The following is a 17923-nucleotide window of genomic DNA, read 5'->3' as shown; positions in this document are numbered from 1 at the left end:
TGTTAGTGACTGTGTAAGTGTATCATGCCCTGTGATAGATTGGAGCCCTGAAATAGATGAAGCAGTTACAGAAAACGAATGGATGAAAATAAACTTAAACTTCAGAAGTCTTCCAAGCATCCTGATAGTCCGACCCTTCAACACTCTTACATTTTTCTCATTATATAGCATTCTTGCTATAGCTATTTACATATGTATTTACATAAGTACCCATGGGTTTGTATTAATCACATCATGTATTGGGTATTACAAAATTATTAAAAATGATAAAAATTATACTAAGGTATTTATGAAATCTTTTTGAACTCCCCATGGAAAATTACCATTTGGCAAGACTTTCACCCACCACCCGCCCTTACCAGCACACACCCGACTGTCCCTAGGGGGAAGGCTTCCCAGCAATTTTGTCTAGGAGATCTTGACAAAAGTGCACCATGATTTAAGAGCTTGGGACCAGCTCTCGGCCCTCAAACTTTAGTTTGGCACAATTCTGGATTTCCCCTTTTTTTATCTCCATTCTTTTTCCAACTGCAAAATGATGTTTGTTGACATTTATTTTTCAAACCACTTATAGGAATGAGGCCTCGGCATGAGATCTCTGTAGTTTTCAATAATATAAACTTTAGAGTAAACAGAGTTTTTAGATACAATGAGACATCAATGGAATTTCATTTCCCGTTTTAAATAATTCCCTAAATATTACATTCTACACTGGCACCTTAAAAACCATAGACTGTTTGCAAAGGTAAATGCTGCTGAGTTTCAACAGGCCGTCACAGGAACACACATGATGAAGACTGATGCAAATTAGAGAGGGTAAATGCTTCAGGGGTTCCTAATTATTATTATTATTATTATTATTATTATTTGAAGTTATTTCTTCAGCATCTTGTATTTCTATATTTTGAAATCCAATCGTAAAAAATATCAACCAAATCTTTCTGAATATATGACAAATAGCAAAACAATGAAAAAATAAAAGGTACATAACATATGTAAATATGGTTATAATTAAGTTAATAATACAATATTGTAATAAGTACATATGAAAAGTAATATAGTTAACTATATTTGTGTTACATTTTAAATAAAACTCATGATTATTACACATGTAGTATTGATAAATGGTAAAATATGTATATTTATCTTTGCTGGTGGAAAAATCAAGAGACATTTTTAGCTCTAATAATAGTCTCTTTTTCTGAATTAAGGGCAGTCAAACACATGCTTAGCCCTACTTCCACCAGACACACACACACACACACACACACACACTTGTTCAATGCCATCACAAGCTCTTTCTTCGTTTCTCTCCCTCCCTTTTTACAGTGTGTCACAGGAAGTTAAGTGATTATAAGTGGCTGACGTAATCCAACCCAGAGACTGTTCCAAAGAAAGGAGGAAAAAAAATTCAAATCTATTGCAAGGAGGAAAAATGGGGCTGGGGGGGTGTAATGTGTGCCCTGGAGTCCACGTTGACAAATTCTTTAACAAGCTGTGGTTGAAGGGAAGTTGCTCTGACTCACCCCCTCCTTTCAAGTAATTTACTGGAAACACGGGGGGAGGCAGCAGGAGGGGGGACTTTCAGAGAAGTCACGTGATAAGCGGGGCGGGACTAACCACAGATCAGGGAGTAGGAGGAGAGAAGTCAGGACCAGAGGGAGCCACTCATTCACACACACACACACACACACACACACACACACGTTGCCCAGCACAGATGTTCCTCGGTCCAGTTACAGATTTACTCGCCTGCCTGGGAGTTGGCAACTGAGAATTCACAGACTCATTAACTCTTTCAAATCCAGGGCTAATGCTGAATTGAGATTAACTCGTTGTGTGCCAGATTTGTTTAGCAGTCCACAAAAAAATAAAAATAAAAATAAAGGTGAATTAATACTTTTAAACTAACTCCATATGCACACACAAAAAATAAAATAAAAAATATTATCATCTAATAATCAGAAAGATATCCTAAAAATGGTTTCTTACGCCACACCATGTCTAAAAAAACAAAAAGACAAGTACGAGAATCATCTACAAAGACACAATGTCAAGGGCACACTGTATCTCACTGGACCAACCAAAAGGACACCCACTCTGAGAACATCAAAGACATCAAAAACACATGCAAGCAAAAACCAGAATGTAAGCATCATGTGTTCTTCTTACAAAAAAACTTAAATTTTTGTCATCTGCATTGTACAGGACAATACAGAAAACTGATGTGCAAGAAAAAAATTATTTGTGGTCCATAAAATTAGAAATTCAAGCCCAAAAGAAGATTTGGAAATCCTGGGGGAGAAAAATTGATCCTGTCACCTAAGTCGGCCTTCTCTCTCCATCTGTGCGGATTTATCAAAGTCTCCTGTGCGGAAGTTTAGCTTTTTCCAGGCACAAACTGAGACAGTGTGAAATATCGACTAAAATGAATACAAAGACACCTCCTCATCATTCAAAAAAGAGAAATAAAAGACAATCAGAGAGAGCAAGACAGAGAGGTCTTGAGGATGAAAGAGGAATAAAGAGAGAGAAAAAGAATCAGACACTCAGATGAAATGAATGAGTGAGATTGGTTGAGAGAGAGAGAGAGAAAGAGAGAGAGAGAGAGAGAGAGAGGGGGGGGGGGTTTAAAAGAGGATACAGATCCTAGTCCTGGCAGATGTGAGATTCTGCAAGAGAGAAAGAGGAAAGAGGAGGAGATGAGGAGGAAAAAAGGCTTCCGTCTGTAAGTGCTTCTGCAGCCAGCAAAACCTGCTCTCAGGAGCTGCTGGCCATACACCAAGTGCATGGACCATTAGAGTGGGTGGGGGGGATAGAGATAGAGAGAGAGAGAGAGAGAGAGAGAGAGAGAAATAGAGATAGAGCACTTAAACACTTAACAATTAAGGGGGCAGTGTTATAAAAAGTTACACACATGTTTTTATAAAAATAAAATGAATTTCAAAACAGTATTTCCACACTCACAAGGTTCCAGATGGTGTGTTGTCTTTGTTGAACATACAGATACTAGCAAAAATGCACAAACTCTGCCCTTCAGCATTTCTTTCTTTGCAAACACATTTTATATACGTATGTTTTGAAGGAGTGACACTAGTGCGGTTGTGATCTGATAATGATGGCTAGTTCAGCACAGCTACATTTAGGTCACACTGATGTCATTATTCATTATAAAAACTCCTTATCATGAATGCAATGACTATAAATGTCGCACTTACAGAAACTTACCAGAAAGAGTTCAGCAACCACAATATATCTATCTCCCAGAATACATGCACACAAAACATTTTTTAAAACATTTATTTTATGGAATGAATGTAGTATTAACATGAGATGTACTAAAACACAACACAACAAAACACATGACATTTGCAGGACTAAATAGTATAGAACATGTAACAGTGAAAAAAACTACTGAAAGACCATGTTAACCCTGTGGTATAACATTTCCTCAGATGTGGGATAAAATAGGCTGTCTGTGAAATTATTTCAGGGGTTTTCCTCTTCAGAGGACATACTGATTTTAAAAACGGTAAGGGGTGCAAAATGATTAGGTACCTGTTCCCTTTAATCATATAGTTAATTAATTCATTCATTTTCTGTAACTTTTATATTCCTGTCTAAGGTCACAGTGGGCCTGGAGCTTTCAAAGAATCACTGAATGTAATGCAGGAAAATACCCCAGAAATACCCCCAATCCATCACAAGGCATCACACAGTCACACACTTACACTGATGGGCACATTTGAATAGATCAGGGGTCAGAAACCCGCACCTCTGGAGCCACATTTGGCTCTTCAGCCCTGCTGCTGTGGCTCTCTGCAGTCTTGACAATATGTGTGTTTAATATCTTAATCGCATATCTGAATAACAGAAAATTAGAATGAGCAAACGTTTGAGACATCTGCTGGCAGAAAAGAGAATTACAGCTTTGAAATGGAGGGAAAAGCACATAGGCGTGAAATTGATTAAACTAGCCTTCACATGAATGATTTCAAGAATTTGGATCTTAATTTATAAAAGGACAATCTTGGGAAAAGTCATGAAGGGATGATTTTCTGGAACTCAATCCATTGCAAAGTTTTTTTGTGTGTGTGTGTATGGGGGGAGGTTACTATGGTCAAATGACTGTGGTTTGGGCTTCTAGTGAGACATCACAGCCTTTTGCTCCAGTTTCTTTCTCATCAGCCTCCACTTCAAAAGTCTTAGCCACTACACCTGTAGAAACAACCCTGAAATGGGTATCAGCAGAAATATCATAATCAGACTTAATCTGTTTCGCAGGAGTTAATAAACCTTAATAAGCTGTGTTATATTCATTTAAATGTCCAAAAATATTTTGTGGCTCCAGAAACATTTCATTGGTGTAATAAGCAATAGCAAAGGTTGCAGTCCACCGGAATAGCCAAACCACCTATTGAGGGAAGAAACAAGAGCACCCAGAGGAAACCCACACAGACACTGAGAGAAAACAACAAACTCCTTACACACAGTGGCCCAAAGCAGGTGACACCCAATTAGGTCCCCAAATGAATTCTAACTGTACTGTCTGACTATAAGATTAATTTAGGAGAAACCTCTTCGAAAAAAGGCTATCCATAGTGGCCACTTTTATATACAACAGACAATTCTATGTAGAAAATAAAAATTCATTCATTTATTGTCTGTAACCATTTCAGGATGGCGGTGGGTCCGGAGCCTACCCAGAATCACCGGGCACAAAGCAGGAACACACTCTGGAGGGGGCGCCAGTCCTTCACAGGGTGACACACACTCACACATTCACTTACACACTCTCACCTATGGACACCTTTTTTTGCCAATCCACCTATCGACGCATACTTTTGGACAGTGGGAGGAAACTGGAGCACCTGGAGGAAACACACGCAGATACGGAGAGAACACACCAAACACCTCACACAGTCACCCGGAGCGGGATTTGAACCCACAATCTCCAAGTCCTTGGTTATTAACTATGTTGTTAATGCATTAAAAGTTATTAATAACCAGCTATAACATATTGAAAAGGACCTGATAAACAATCAGCTGTTTACAAAAATGTACAGTGCATATTTGTATATTTTATCTTACTATAAAGCCAGACAAGGAAGCAATGGCACAAAACACTGCTAATTAATTAATTAAATTCTTGTTAGAATTGCAGATATATATATATATATATATTGCCCTGTGAAAGACTGGCACCCCTCCAGGGTGTATTCCCTGTATGTATATATATATATATATATATATATATATATATATATATATATATATATATATATATATATATATATATATATGCTTAACCTGATACCCATTTCAGGGTTATTTCCACAGGAGTAGTAGCTATTAATTTATTCATTCATTCATTATCTGTAACCGCTTATCCAGGGTCCAGAGCCTACCTGGAATCATTTGGCGCAAGACGGGAACACACCCTGGAGGGTATGTGTGTCCTTCACAGGGCAAAACAGACACACACACACATTCACTCACACCTACGGACAATTTTGAGTCACCTACTAACGTGTGTTTTTGGACTGTGGGAGGAAACCGGAGCACCCGGAGGAAACCCACGCGTACACAGGGAGAACACACCAACTCCTCACAGACACAGTCACCCGGAGTGGGAATCGAACCCACAACCTCCAGGCCCCTGGGGTTGTGTGACTGCGACACTACCTGCTGTGCCACCGTGCCACCACTATTAATTTATTTTATATTTATTTATATATTTTCCGTCCATAATGTGTTGCTTCTGGCGTATGAGAATGGGGGTCCATGTATGATCGCACATTTACATGAAATATTAGATCAATGTGGCTATTATTATTCACAGTAAGGATTAAAAAATTCTGATAATGCTAATCATTTTGATCTAGTATAGTAATAATAGTCTCTGCTTTTGCTAAAACATGGTTTCAAAGTGGCAGGGAATACGCTGCAAGTTTATACTGCTGTGGAAATGGGGTTAAGTGTGGGGGTACAGGTTAAAAATACCATAAATATGAAATGTAGGATGCACCTGTACAACTTCAGCCTGTTCCAGCATCTCCTCACACTTGTGCCAAAACATCGAGCAGGCTGAGCCATGAAGTAGGGAGGGCTCTGCTACAGTAACTCTCTGCACCCTGCAAACACACACATACACAACATTGTCTGATCTCTATGTGCTAACAAATATATCTAGAAAAAAATAAAATAAAAGTATTATAATGTAACAAGAAGAATTTAAGGCTGTCACGGTAATACCTGACAATACACAGTTGCATTGTTTAATTACAGTTATTGAACAATTAAAGTTGTCAATCGATATATTATCTGAATTCTCCTCCAAACCAGTGTATCAATACTACTAAAAGAAATTTCAGTTAGGTCAGTTAATTCACACCTTCATTCATTTTCTGTAACAGCTTCTTTCTGCTCATGGTCACAGTGTGTCTAGATACCAAACACACAACCAATGAACCTACCGCCCCACCCCCACGGAGACGTGTCCTCTTTTTCACCATCTCAGATCTGGTCACTCTACGTAGGATGAAAAACACCTACAAACCTCACAGTAATCCATGCTGGATGTACTGTCCCATCTAGCACGAAGAGTCTTGAACTAAAATTTTTGACTGCTAACAAACTCTGTTGCTTCCATATGGTCTTAAAGTTAGCTTTAGCTTTGGGTTTCTCAGCACTGCTAACTGTAGATATACAGTTAGCCGCAATGTTAAACTCTAGTTCCCCTGCATTAGAAGCAGAGAAAACAATGTCCTTTACCTTGTCTGCGGAGACCACTACTTGTGTTTTCTGCTCTAACTGGAAAAGTTTGGCCCTGTTACCCAACAGTTCTGGTTCTGTAATCCAGAATTAGTCCTTCTGAAAACTCCCCAAGTTTCCCCAGCCTCAGCAGGAATGCAAATGTCCAGAATAGGAACAAGCCAAAACTCGTGCACACATTTAAGGTTATGCATCATGACTGAAAAATGGTTTCTTCACCTCACTGATCTGAGCTGGGCTTTTGTGCCATTCGTGATGGCAGGAAGCACTCTGGGTCTCAGCAGCAACACAGATGAACCCATTTGGTCAAGCATGGTAATCCAATATCCACTCACATGGCACCTGAGCCAAAATCCATGGCAGCCACTAATCCTCACAGAAGTGGCTTCAACAATGAGGGTAGTTCCCTGCTCTCATTTCCCACTGGCCTTTGTGCGAGTCAGTGAACAGCGCAATGTGATGGGGGTCTTCTGGTACACAATCTCCTTGTTGTGGGGCTCCTCAAGGCACTCTGGCTCCTTCCCAAGGATGAGTTCCACAGGTTCTGGTTTGATGAAGGCCACACCGACAAAAGCTGGGGCTGCTAATTAAATATACTCCTCTGGATTTAGAGCTTTCTAAAGCAAGGTCCTCCTGTGCTCCCCATTGGGAAAGCCTGACGGTCTAAAAGAACTACCTGTGGCAAACATTGCTACGCATTAACTCAGGGCATCTCAGACTTTATAATCTAAGGGCCAGCTCACTCTTTTTCTGTCATTCAGTGGGCCAAATTGCACCAGGGAAGAAAACATCAAGAAAAATATGTCATAATTATATGCCATAAAGTGATAAATATTTTTGAAGTTAAAGTCTTTTTTATTTCAATATGAAAGTCATTATATTTTGAAAATGTAAAATCACAGTGGCGTACGGGATGGCAATATATTTCACTTGAGTGTTATGGTGTATGTGTGTGAGTACACAAGGAAAACACTGAAAAGTGCTAAATTGAATCTCCAAAAAAGCTGAATTGAAGTGGCCCTAAAACACAATCATAGCTTGTGGCACAGTCCCTTAATCAATACGAGACACGATGTGGACAGTGTCTCTCACACAGCTGCGTGTTTACATCGTTTGTCTCCTTACAGCCACAGCCTCTCACATGTTAGGGCTAGAAACAGCAAAGCCAGTCCTTTTAGTGGTGTGGGTTTGGGAGGCGGGACTCTGAGTAGAGAACGAGATCTTAACAGTTTGTATGATATACATTAACTAGACACTGACGGGCCGATGTATTGTAATTTTCACCCAAAATTATTACGAGGGACAATTCACTGGACTGGTACAGGACATGTCCATACTGTCTTTACCCAAATCTATGCCCTTGACCAGACCATATGTTTTGCTGCTGTAGATAAAGAGGCTGGTCAAATGAAAGCAGTGGGCCATATATAGCCCAGAGGCCATAGTTTGAAGACCCGTGCACTAGTCTCTAAGTTGCTAACTGTCCTGCAGCATTCCTCTCACCACTGGAGATGCAAGGATTTGTCCAAAATGGCACTGCAAACTACAGTCAGAGTCAAACTCTGTCAGATCACCACAAAGCTCACCCAGGGCCTCTGAGCACCATGCAGAGATAAATCGCGGCTAAGGATTCTCTGTCCATGCATAGAGCTCCACGATCACCTGGAACAGTGCCTCATAGGTCTTTAAGTCAGCTTCACTATCATAGAATGATACGTGAAGGCCCTGCCAATACCACTCACGTCGGCGGCTGCCATATTCAGGCCGTGTTCCTGTCACTGAACTCTGTCTCCCCCACCGCTCATCATACAGTAGAATAGTCAGCTGACTATTCCCAGCTGCTAAGGGGTAGGCACAGGACTCATTACCACTCCCTACAGAGACTTTCATGTTTCCCCATCTCCAGCCACCTAAAGCTCCTCAGTCTCCTGTTGGAACTTATAAAGTTCCTCTGGTCCCGTAGTATTTGCAATCCTACTTCTGACACTAGATATAATGGCTTTTTCACAGTACAGTCATGCATCATGTAATGTCACTGTCACACAGCTCCAGGGTCCTACGATTTTGGGTTCGAGCCCTGCTTCAGATCACTGTCTTTGAGGAGATTCTCCCTGTGTCTGCATGGCTTTCCTTTGGGTGCTCAACAAACAAAAATTAGAAACACATGCATGTAGGTGGATTGGATGTGCAAAAGCTTCAGTGTGAGTGTTTGAGGGAACATAAATGTGTATGTGTGTGTGTGTTTGTGTCTGTGATTCCCTGTGATGGACTGGCACCTTGTCCAAAGTGTGTTCCTACCTTGTGCCCAGTGATTCCAGGTAGGCTTCAGACACACTGTGTCCCTGAACAGGAGAAAGCAAGGGAACAAGCAGTAATTGGTGAGATCAAGGGGCCCCCACATGCCAGCAGACACATTTCTGGCTTACTGTGAGACCCCAGCATCAAAGAATCTCACTAAATCCCAATTACAAACACACAAAAACATCAGCAACCACAGCATGGTTCCATTCTGCTTGGCCCTCATCGGTTCATGGTCCTTCAGGTATGATGTCAACATCGTGTTCAACACTAGACAATCAATGTCTCTCGCTTGTTCTTTGATGTTTCAAGGGGGAACCTGGAGCAATCTGCAAAACTAATCATAAAAGCAGCTGTTTGTGATTAGATAAACATGTCTTTATATATGTGGCATTATTCCTTTGACTCATAATTGCCACATTTATGTAATTAGGACTGAGTCATTAGTAACCATGCACAATTTGAAGCTGGTCAAATCAAGAAACTTTAAACGCAGATTTATACTTCTGTGTTGACTCGACACAGAGCCTATGGGCTATGCAAGAGCCGTACGCCATTGTGAGTGTTTATACTTCTGTGTTGGTGTCTGCATTGCTCTACAAATGCATCGCAACAACGCTAGGGCTAAGTCTCAATCATCATACTCTGCACTGAAGAAGCTGGTCAAATCAAGAAACTTTAAACGCAGATTTATACTTCTGTGTTGACTCGACACAGAGCCTATGAGCTATGCAAGAGCCGTACGCCATTGTGAGTGTTTATACTTCTGTGTTGGTGTCTGCATTGCTCTGCAAATGCACCGCAACAACGCTAGGGCTAAGTCTCAATCATCATATTCTGCACTCTTTTATTACATATTTGTCTAATGTAGTGGTGTAAATCTTTAAGGTGCACTATTTAGGGAGTAGGTCATTGTTTGGGACAAAGCATAGTCTACATGAGATGCCAGGAAAGATATTTTCACAGAGACATTTTAAATTATCCCTGACACCCACTCCATGTCACACAGCTCCAGGGGCCTGGAGGTTGTGGGTTCGTTTTTCCCCGCTCCGGGTGACTGTCTGTGAGGAGTTGGTGTGTTCTCCCCGTGTCCGTGTGGGTTTCCTCCGGGTGCTCCGGTTTCCTCCCACAGTCCAAAAACACACGTTGCAGGTGGATTGGCGACTCGAAAGTGTCCATAGGTGTGCGTGTGTGAGTGAATGTGTGTGTGTCTGTGTTGCCCTGTGAAGGACTGGCGTCCCCTCCAGGGTGTATTCCCGCCTTGCGCCCAATGATTCCAGGTAGGCTCTGGACCCCCCGCGACCCTAAATTGGATAAGCGGTTACAGATAATGGATGGATGGATGGATGGACCCACTCCATGTCTAAGGAAATTTCTGTCTGCATTCTTAATAGTGTGTAGAAGAAGAGTTTGTGTTTTTGAACTTCTTAGGTTCAGCATAAACAATGTCTGTCCCACTACTGACCAATCACAGTTGTTGCAGTCTACGTTGACGCGATGTGTAGTTACATTTCTGGAGATGTTCGCATTAGGCTACGGCATAGCTTACGGTGTAGGGTTTGTGTCAATGCGTTGCATACGGCATAAGCTCTTTGAAGGAGTATAAATTGGGCTTAATTTATGTTCTTTTTCTGTTTTTATATGGCCTATGAAGAAACTCAATATTCATTCATTATTATGTCCTCAACATAACAACAAAAACACAATACATATCAGCTTCCTGTTTCAGTATATTGTCTCAAGCTTATATTCAAAATATATCATCATATTAAGAAAAAAACTAAATGTGAAAAATGCATAAATTCCAAAATGGTTGACATCCTATTGCCAACGTGTCACTATACAGCAATATTCATAATCATGTCAGTTATGTTCAAAGCAAATGAATTAATGAAAATTAATGAATATCTAAGCAACTGTTTCTGAACTATGGCAACTTCTGCATTTAGCCCAGTGTTGCATCTCTATTATTCCTTCACTATTTATCATTTGCTAATACAGACCATGACCATAAAGGCTGAAATGGGTAGGTGAACTGAGAAGTTTTTGGGAAGGAGTTCAGGGTTGAAATGAGTTCACAGGGTATATATAGGGCTGAGGGGAGAAGTTTGGGCATGGTCCTAAAAAATTAGGTAATTACATAACGTCAATTATGTGTCTAAAACTTTTATTTAAATGCTTTGGTAGGAAAATTGGTTGAAGATTGTGGTAACTACAGTGATAAAATTATTTAGAAATTGTTGGTGTCACTACTGAGTCCACTGGCCACACTCAAGTCAAATGACAAAAGAATTAATACCAAACTATAATATTTGTGTTTAATTTCTTATTTGGTGCAATTTAATCACATTTTTAAAACATAGGTTCTTCTGTGCTCAATTGTGCCGTCAGGTCAAATGAAACCATAGAACATACGCATACTGTATGTAAACTTTTTAGTTTTCATTGAAAACAACCCAAAACAGTAAAAAATATATAATAATAATAATAATAATAATAATAATAATATAAACCCAGACATTGCCAAGATTTATTCACTTCCTGTTTTGATGTTTGTGTTTCAAGCAAATCAGCTGCTCACTATTGTATGCTTGTTTGAAGTAACCACTATTCCTTCCAATTTTATGATCAGATATATCTGATATTTTTAGACTTAGTAATAGGAATCTCATGAATTAGATAGTAGTAGTTAGAAAGTGTTCATACACAAATGTGAAAAACTCACAAATTCCAAAATGGCTGACTTTCTATTCAGTGTCACAAATACTGAAAATCTGTAATGAAACTACACACAATATAACCCAATAAGTAATATGTCTCTTTTAGTTGGGACAATGTTCCTACCAAATTTTGTAAGTACTGGACAGTGATAAACTCATTTTAAAAATGTAGAGGGTGCTATTGTGTCCATTTGACACTCCCAAAGCAAATCACCAAACGACTGCAAACTTTCACTCATCGTAATGAATTTGTGAAAATTGCTGAGATTTTCAACATCCCAATGCATCAAATATGTACTGGTGGTGCTGTAGAACCACAGGAACTTTTCGATGTTGAGTTGTGATATCAGAACAACTACAACACATGGAGGTGTAAAGTTTTATGAGATTTCATCCAACAAAATATCAAGCCCCTCAAAACATCAAGCATCACAAAGATGTATCCAATTATCCAGTGTAGCGGCACAAGTCAATCAACTTTCCTCCACTAAATGTTCCTTTGAAGTATCCACTATTGCTTCACAATTTATATATATATATATATAATTATGAATAATAATTATAAAAATTTATGGTGTAGGGCCTCCTTTCTGCGGCCAATACAGTGTCAGTTCGTCTTGGGAATGACATATACAAGTCCTGCACAGTGGTCAGAGGTATTTTAAGCCATTCTTCTTGCAGGACAGTACCCAGGTCACTACATGATGCTGGTGGTGGAAAACGTTTCCTGACTTGCTCCTCCAAAACACCTCAAAGTGGCTCAATAATATTTAGATCTGGTGACTGTGCAGGCCATGGGAGATTTTCAACTTCACTTTCTTGCTCATCAAACCAATCTTTCACCAGTCTTGCTGTGTGCGGCACGGCACCGCCTTCAGGATACAATGTTTGAACCATTGGATGCACATGGCCCTCCAGAATGGTTTGGTAGTCCTTGGCAGTGACGCGCCCATCTAGCACAAGTATTGGGCCAAGGGAATGCCATGGTATGGCAGCCCAAACCATCACTGATCCACCCCCATACTTCACTCTGGGCATGCAACAGTCTGGGTGGTACGCTTCTTTGGGGCTTCTCCACACCGTAACTCTCCCGGATGTGGGGAAAACAGTAAAGATGGACTCATCAGAGAACAATACATGTTTCACATTGTCCACACCCCAAGATTTGCGCTCCTTGCACCATTGAAAGTGACTTTGGCATTGGCATGAGTGACCAAAGGTTTGGCTATAACAGCCCGGCCAAGTATATTGACCCTGTGGGGCTCCCGACGGACAGTTCTGGTAGAAACAGAAGAGTTGAGGTGCACATTTAATTCTGCCGTGATTTGGGCAGCCGTGGTTTTATGTTTTTTGGATACAATCTGGGTTAGTACCCGAACATCCCTTTCAGACAGCTTCCTTTTGCGTCCACAGTTAATCCTGTTGGAAGTGTTTTGTCCTTCTTGGTGGTATGCTGACATTACCCTGGATACCGTGGCTCTTGATACATCACAAAGACTTGCTGTCTTGGTCACAGATGCGCCAGCAAGACGTGCACCAATAATTTGTCCTCTTTTGAACTCTGGAATGTCACCCATAATGTTGTGTGCATTGCAATCTTTTGAGCAAAACTGTGCTCTTACCCTGCTAATTGAATCTTCACACACTGCTCTTACTGGTGCAATGTGCAAATAATGAAGATTGGCTACCAGGTTGGTCCAATTTAACCATGAATCCTCCCACACTCAAATGACAGGTGTTTCAGTTTCATTGTCCAATCCCTGTCCACCCAGATGTCAAAGGAATCCAATTAATTACCTTAAAAATCTCTTGCTGTTCACTGCATTACTATTTTACATGGTTGGTTTAAATCTGATTTATTCTCTTGGATGGAATACTACAATATTGACTTATTTGTCTAAAATTATATAAATTCATCTTTTCATTTTACATATTACATCAGCTACATTGTAAATGTATTCTGAGTTTAAATAGAAGTGGATGAAAAGTTTGAAAGTACCTCTCCGGGACATCTCCGGACCTGACACCTCAGAGTTTTTCCAGAGTTTCAGAGTTTATGTGTGAAAGAGGCTTAGGAGGAGTTTGATATAGTTTGTAAACAATGTGAAAAATGCCCAATTGACTACTGTCACTCGTACTAATAAAAGAAATGTGTGTAAGGGTGTTGGTTATGTTCATACCAGAGTTTATTAATTTATAATCAAATCAAATCAAATGTTATTTATATAGCGCTTTTCACAACAAAAAGTCGTCACAAAGTAGCTTTACAGAGATCTGGGTCCAAGCCTCCTATGAGCAAGCCAGGGGCAACAGTGGCAAGGAAAAACTCCCTCAGCACACGAGGAAGAAACCTTGGAAGGAACCAAGACTCATACGGGGAACCCATCCTCCTCGGGTCGACACCGGAGAAATATAATGTTAAATTGATTATAATCAATTTGTTGTAGCATTGCATCTCAAGCAAATCAACTGTCTGCTATTACATCAACAAATGAGTAATCAACTATTCCTCTGCAATTCATCACAGAAAATGTGTGGAATTTATCCCAACCAAATTTTGAGGAAATATGACAAAAAACCTAAACGGAATTTTAGTAAACAAATAAATGTAAAATTTACAAATTCCAATACATTCAACTTCCTGTTGGGTGGAACTTATACAAAGCGAATGGCACATTATGGGATATGTTGAGAGTGAAGTTCCTGAACACTGGGGAAAGTTGATTTAGAAATAAGAGAGCAGTTTATTTAAGGTAGCACTGTATTCAAGGTACCTGTAGATTTGAGGTAGCAGTGGATTTAAAATAGCATTCAATTAAAGTAGAAAATGCCATAGTGTCCATTATAAGCCCAGACATCACAAGGTTCAGGGAGGTACCCCCACCTCCTTCTCTTTTTGGAAAGCCCTGCCTCCACTTTCCCTGCCTCTGCCATGACGCTCCTTCTCTCAGTCACTGAACACATGCCGTCCAGGAGAAAAAAATAAATGTCTGCCCACACTAAAAGCTGACAGTGGCTGACTGACAGACTCTTTGCAGAAAACAGGCCAACCAGAACCCTCCCTGTTTGCATGGGCTTCATGAATATGCACACAAGGGGAGCATGTTACCACAAGATAGGGAGAGGGAGAGAAAGGCCTCTCTTTCCCACACACGATCTGTAAAAAAGTCTGTGTCGCCTGCATGCGTGTTCGTGTTCTAGATTCAGGGAGATTTTATTTGATTTGTGGGCATCAGGGAGCCGCTATGTATATCATATAATATTTGGGAGACTCCCGGAACTTCCAGGAGACTTGGGATGTCTGTAAGCCTATGGGAGTTGTTTTTTTCTTAGCATTTTTTTCTTTAATATCTTAAATATCTTAAGTGTAAAGTGTATAAATATCATAGGCACCATGCCATTAATAAGACAATGCAAATTGTTAGACAAGAAGAAGTAAAGGTATATTTACTAACACCAGTGTGTGTGTGTGTGGGTGTGTGCGTCTGTATTGAATATTGAGTGTTGATTGTAAAGTGTCCTTGGATTTCTAGAAAGGTGCTATATAAGTGTAATGTTAAATCTTGATACAGTGGCTTTAATACAAGTAGTGAGAAGTATAAAAATGAAAAGGAGAGAGAAGAGTGAGGAGTGACAGGGACAGAGAAGTGTGCATTTGTGTTGTGTCTGTGAAACTGAATGGCCTATTGTGACTTCATCAATGGCAGTTAAAATTTGAATCTCTAAACATTCCACTGTTCATTAATTTGGGGGTGGGGGGTCATTTTAAAACATTAATTTATGAAAATTGTCAAATCTATTCAAACCCAAAAACATACATTACACCTCTTACTGCTAAATCTTGAAGGCTTGGAAATTTGCCAATACACCTTAAGAAGCTTTCCAGCTTGCCAGTATAGAGCACTATTAGAATGAGTGAAGCTTTGACATCCTGCCGCTATCAAAACAACTGGCTTTGATGGTGGGCGCCACCAGGTTACTCATCGAACAGTTGCAGCTAATCTCCTAGACAGCTGTCCCATTAACAGCCACTTTATGAAAACTGTTTTAAAAATGTATGACCAATAACTTGTTACAGTTTTTCCCAGTCAGTTTGGAGCATTTCTTGAATCATCATTTATATTTGCACAACTTTATGTGCATTTCTTACATTTCTTACAGCTCCACACCCTGAATTACAGGCAAAAGCCTGTAACTTGCTCAAAATCCTTAGTTCATGTTCCAAAATGAAGTTTTTATGTCAATTAACATGTCAGTGTCATCAGAATGACAAGACTTTGTGTCCTTTATTATGAAGAGTACAGTCAAAATGTTTAGCCACATTGTCAGTATATCAGTAACTCTGTAATTTATTTCTGAATGTTTTCAATGACAGTGAAAATGCACAAGGCTGCATTTTTACTGTGAGATGCATATAAACAATACAAAGTTTCATTACTGTATGTGGGAGATTTACTGAAAGACCAGATTCACATTAATGCTCTTTACTGTTGGTCATTGACAAACCATGTCATTAATATACAGAAAAGAAAGACAAGACTCTTTAGCACAAATGATAAAAAAAATAAAAAAATAAAATCAGACAAATCAGTAATATCAACATGGGAAACACCCTTTAGGCAGAGATGTACATATAGAGCTTCATGGGGAATTACACTGGAGTCTTTCTGGAACTCCTGATGCTCCTGTCTGTTGGGCCACAGATTCTCATCAACATCACCTCTGATACCTTACCTTGCAGTGCAACATGGAATGAATCTTTTCGAATGTCTTATCCAGCCTCAAAAGGCATCAGCTGTGATGCCCTCACATGCTGCCTCCATAGCAGCCTACAAGGTCATATGAGTATGGGGTTGTCCTTAATTATTTTGGGCTGTTGACCCTGGTTATTTGATTGTTCCTCTGATGTCAGAAACTGTAACACTGTGTTGTGCTCAGTCTATATATGTTCGGCAATTGAAGGTTCATGAGATGCACCTCTGAGCTATTTTAGAGGACTGGAGGATGAACATTCCCCTTTATCTGTGAAAGTCATGGTTTATCTGAGAGCTAATCATCAGTTAAACAGACATTTACCAAAAATTTCAGAATTATACAGTAAAAATATGCTTCACAGCTCATGACAACTGGATCAACATTTCTGAGTGTACTGACCTATGCAATGAACTAGTGCCTGGATGTTTTGGGGGTTGAACTTTTCAACAAAGGACCTGTCTAATACAGTCTGATCAACATGATAAAAGCAACTGATAATGTAAGAAAGTGCTTACAGCTGTACAAAACCATCTACATGATTAACCAAAGCATGTGCTGTTTGCCCAAAATGAATGAGAAACATCTTTTATGAGGTGCACATGTAACTACATGATGTGGAGTTTGAACAAGTCATTTTGAGAAATTCAATTCTGATCCGAGAAATGCTCCAAAGCGACTGAGAAAAACTGTAATGTGTAAATGGTCTTACGCTTAAGTTATTATTATAAATGAAAAAGACATTATTTTTAAGACTTAATTTTGGTTAATGAGTTTCAGAAGAGGAAATAATTAAAGTGTTAAGCACAGCAGAATTTAGCTCCCTAGATCAATGGAAAACCTCCATAATTGTAGAATGTATGTGTATATAAATGTGCCACCTCCCATGTGTAGGTTTTACAAAGCCCACTTACGCTCGCTTGGGTGATTGGTGTTGCACATGCTCAAAAAAGCTGTTTGGTGAAAGAGGGGGGTTCTGTCTCTCATCAAGACCATCATCTACTGAAGTGCAGCACAATTGTTGGTGTGCGTGCATGTGTGTGTGTGTAACTGAGATCTCTTAATTAGGCTGCCAGTCCTCTTTCCAGTGTTGGCTCTCCTAACAATGAGCCTTGGCAATGGCATGATGTGAGGATACGGCCCAGCACAGCAGGTAGTTTACCATAGCCAGGTGTTTGATAAAGACACAGATTGCAATAAAACTCTTAGAAAATTAAATGAAACACGACACTTCCGGACTGCACACTATTTCTTAAATGAGAGCCTCTGAATTGTGCTTTGATTTTCACCAACTACAGTATCAGATGTGTTTTTCCTCAAACTGTGGTTGAGCATGACTGTCCCACCATCCCCAATCCCTTCGTTTGGTTGTGTCTTTT

The 17923-nt window shown here is 39.8% G+C and overlaps 1 long non-coding RNA gene across 3 annotated transcripts in view; it reads right to left on the bottom strand.

Annotated features, from left to right (window-relative positions):
* LOC136674554 (uncharacterized) overlaps nt 1-17923 on the bottom strand; it is an 85684-nt gene that overhangs the window by 27883 nt on the left and 39878 nt on the right. For all 3 annotated transcript variants that reach the window (XR_010796064.1, XR_010796063.1, XR_010796065.1), the window contains exon 3: nt 6029-6134. This is a non-coding gene — a long non-coding RNA (uncharacterized lncRNA). The remainder of the gene's footprint in view (nt 1-6028; nt 6135-17923) is intronic.

The sequence above is a fragment of the Hoplias malabaricus genome, chromosome 18, assembly GCF_029633855.1.
Source record: "Hoplias malabaricus isolate fHopMal1 chromosome 18, fHopMal1.hap1, whole genome shotgun sequence".
Taxonomy (NCBI): Eukaryota; Metazoa; Chordata; class Actinopteri; order Characiformes; family Erythrinidae; genus Hoplias; species Hoplias malabaricus.
This window is presented reverse-complemented; position numbering and strand designations above follow the sequence as displayed.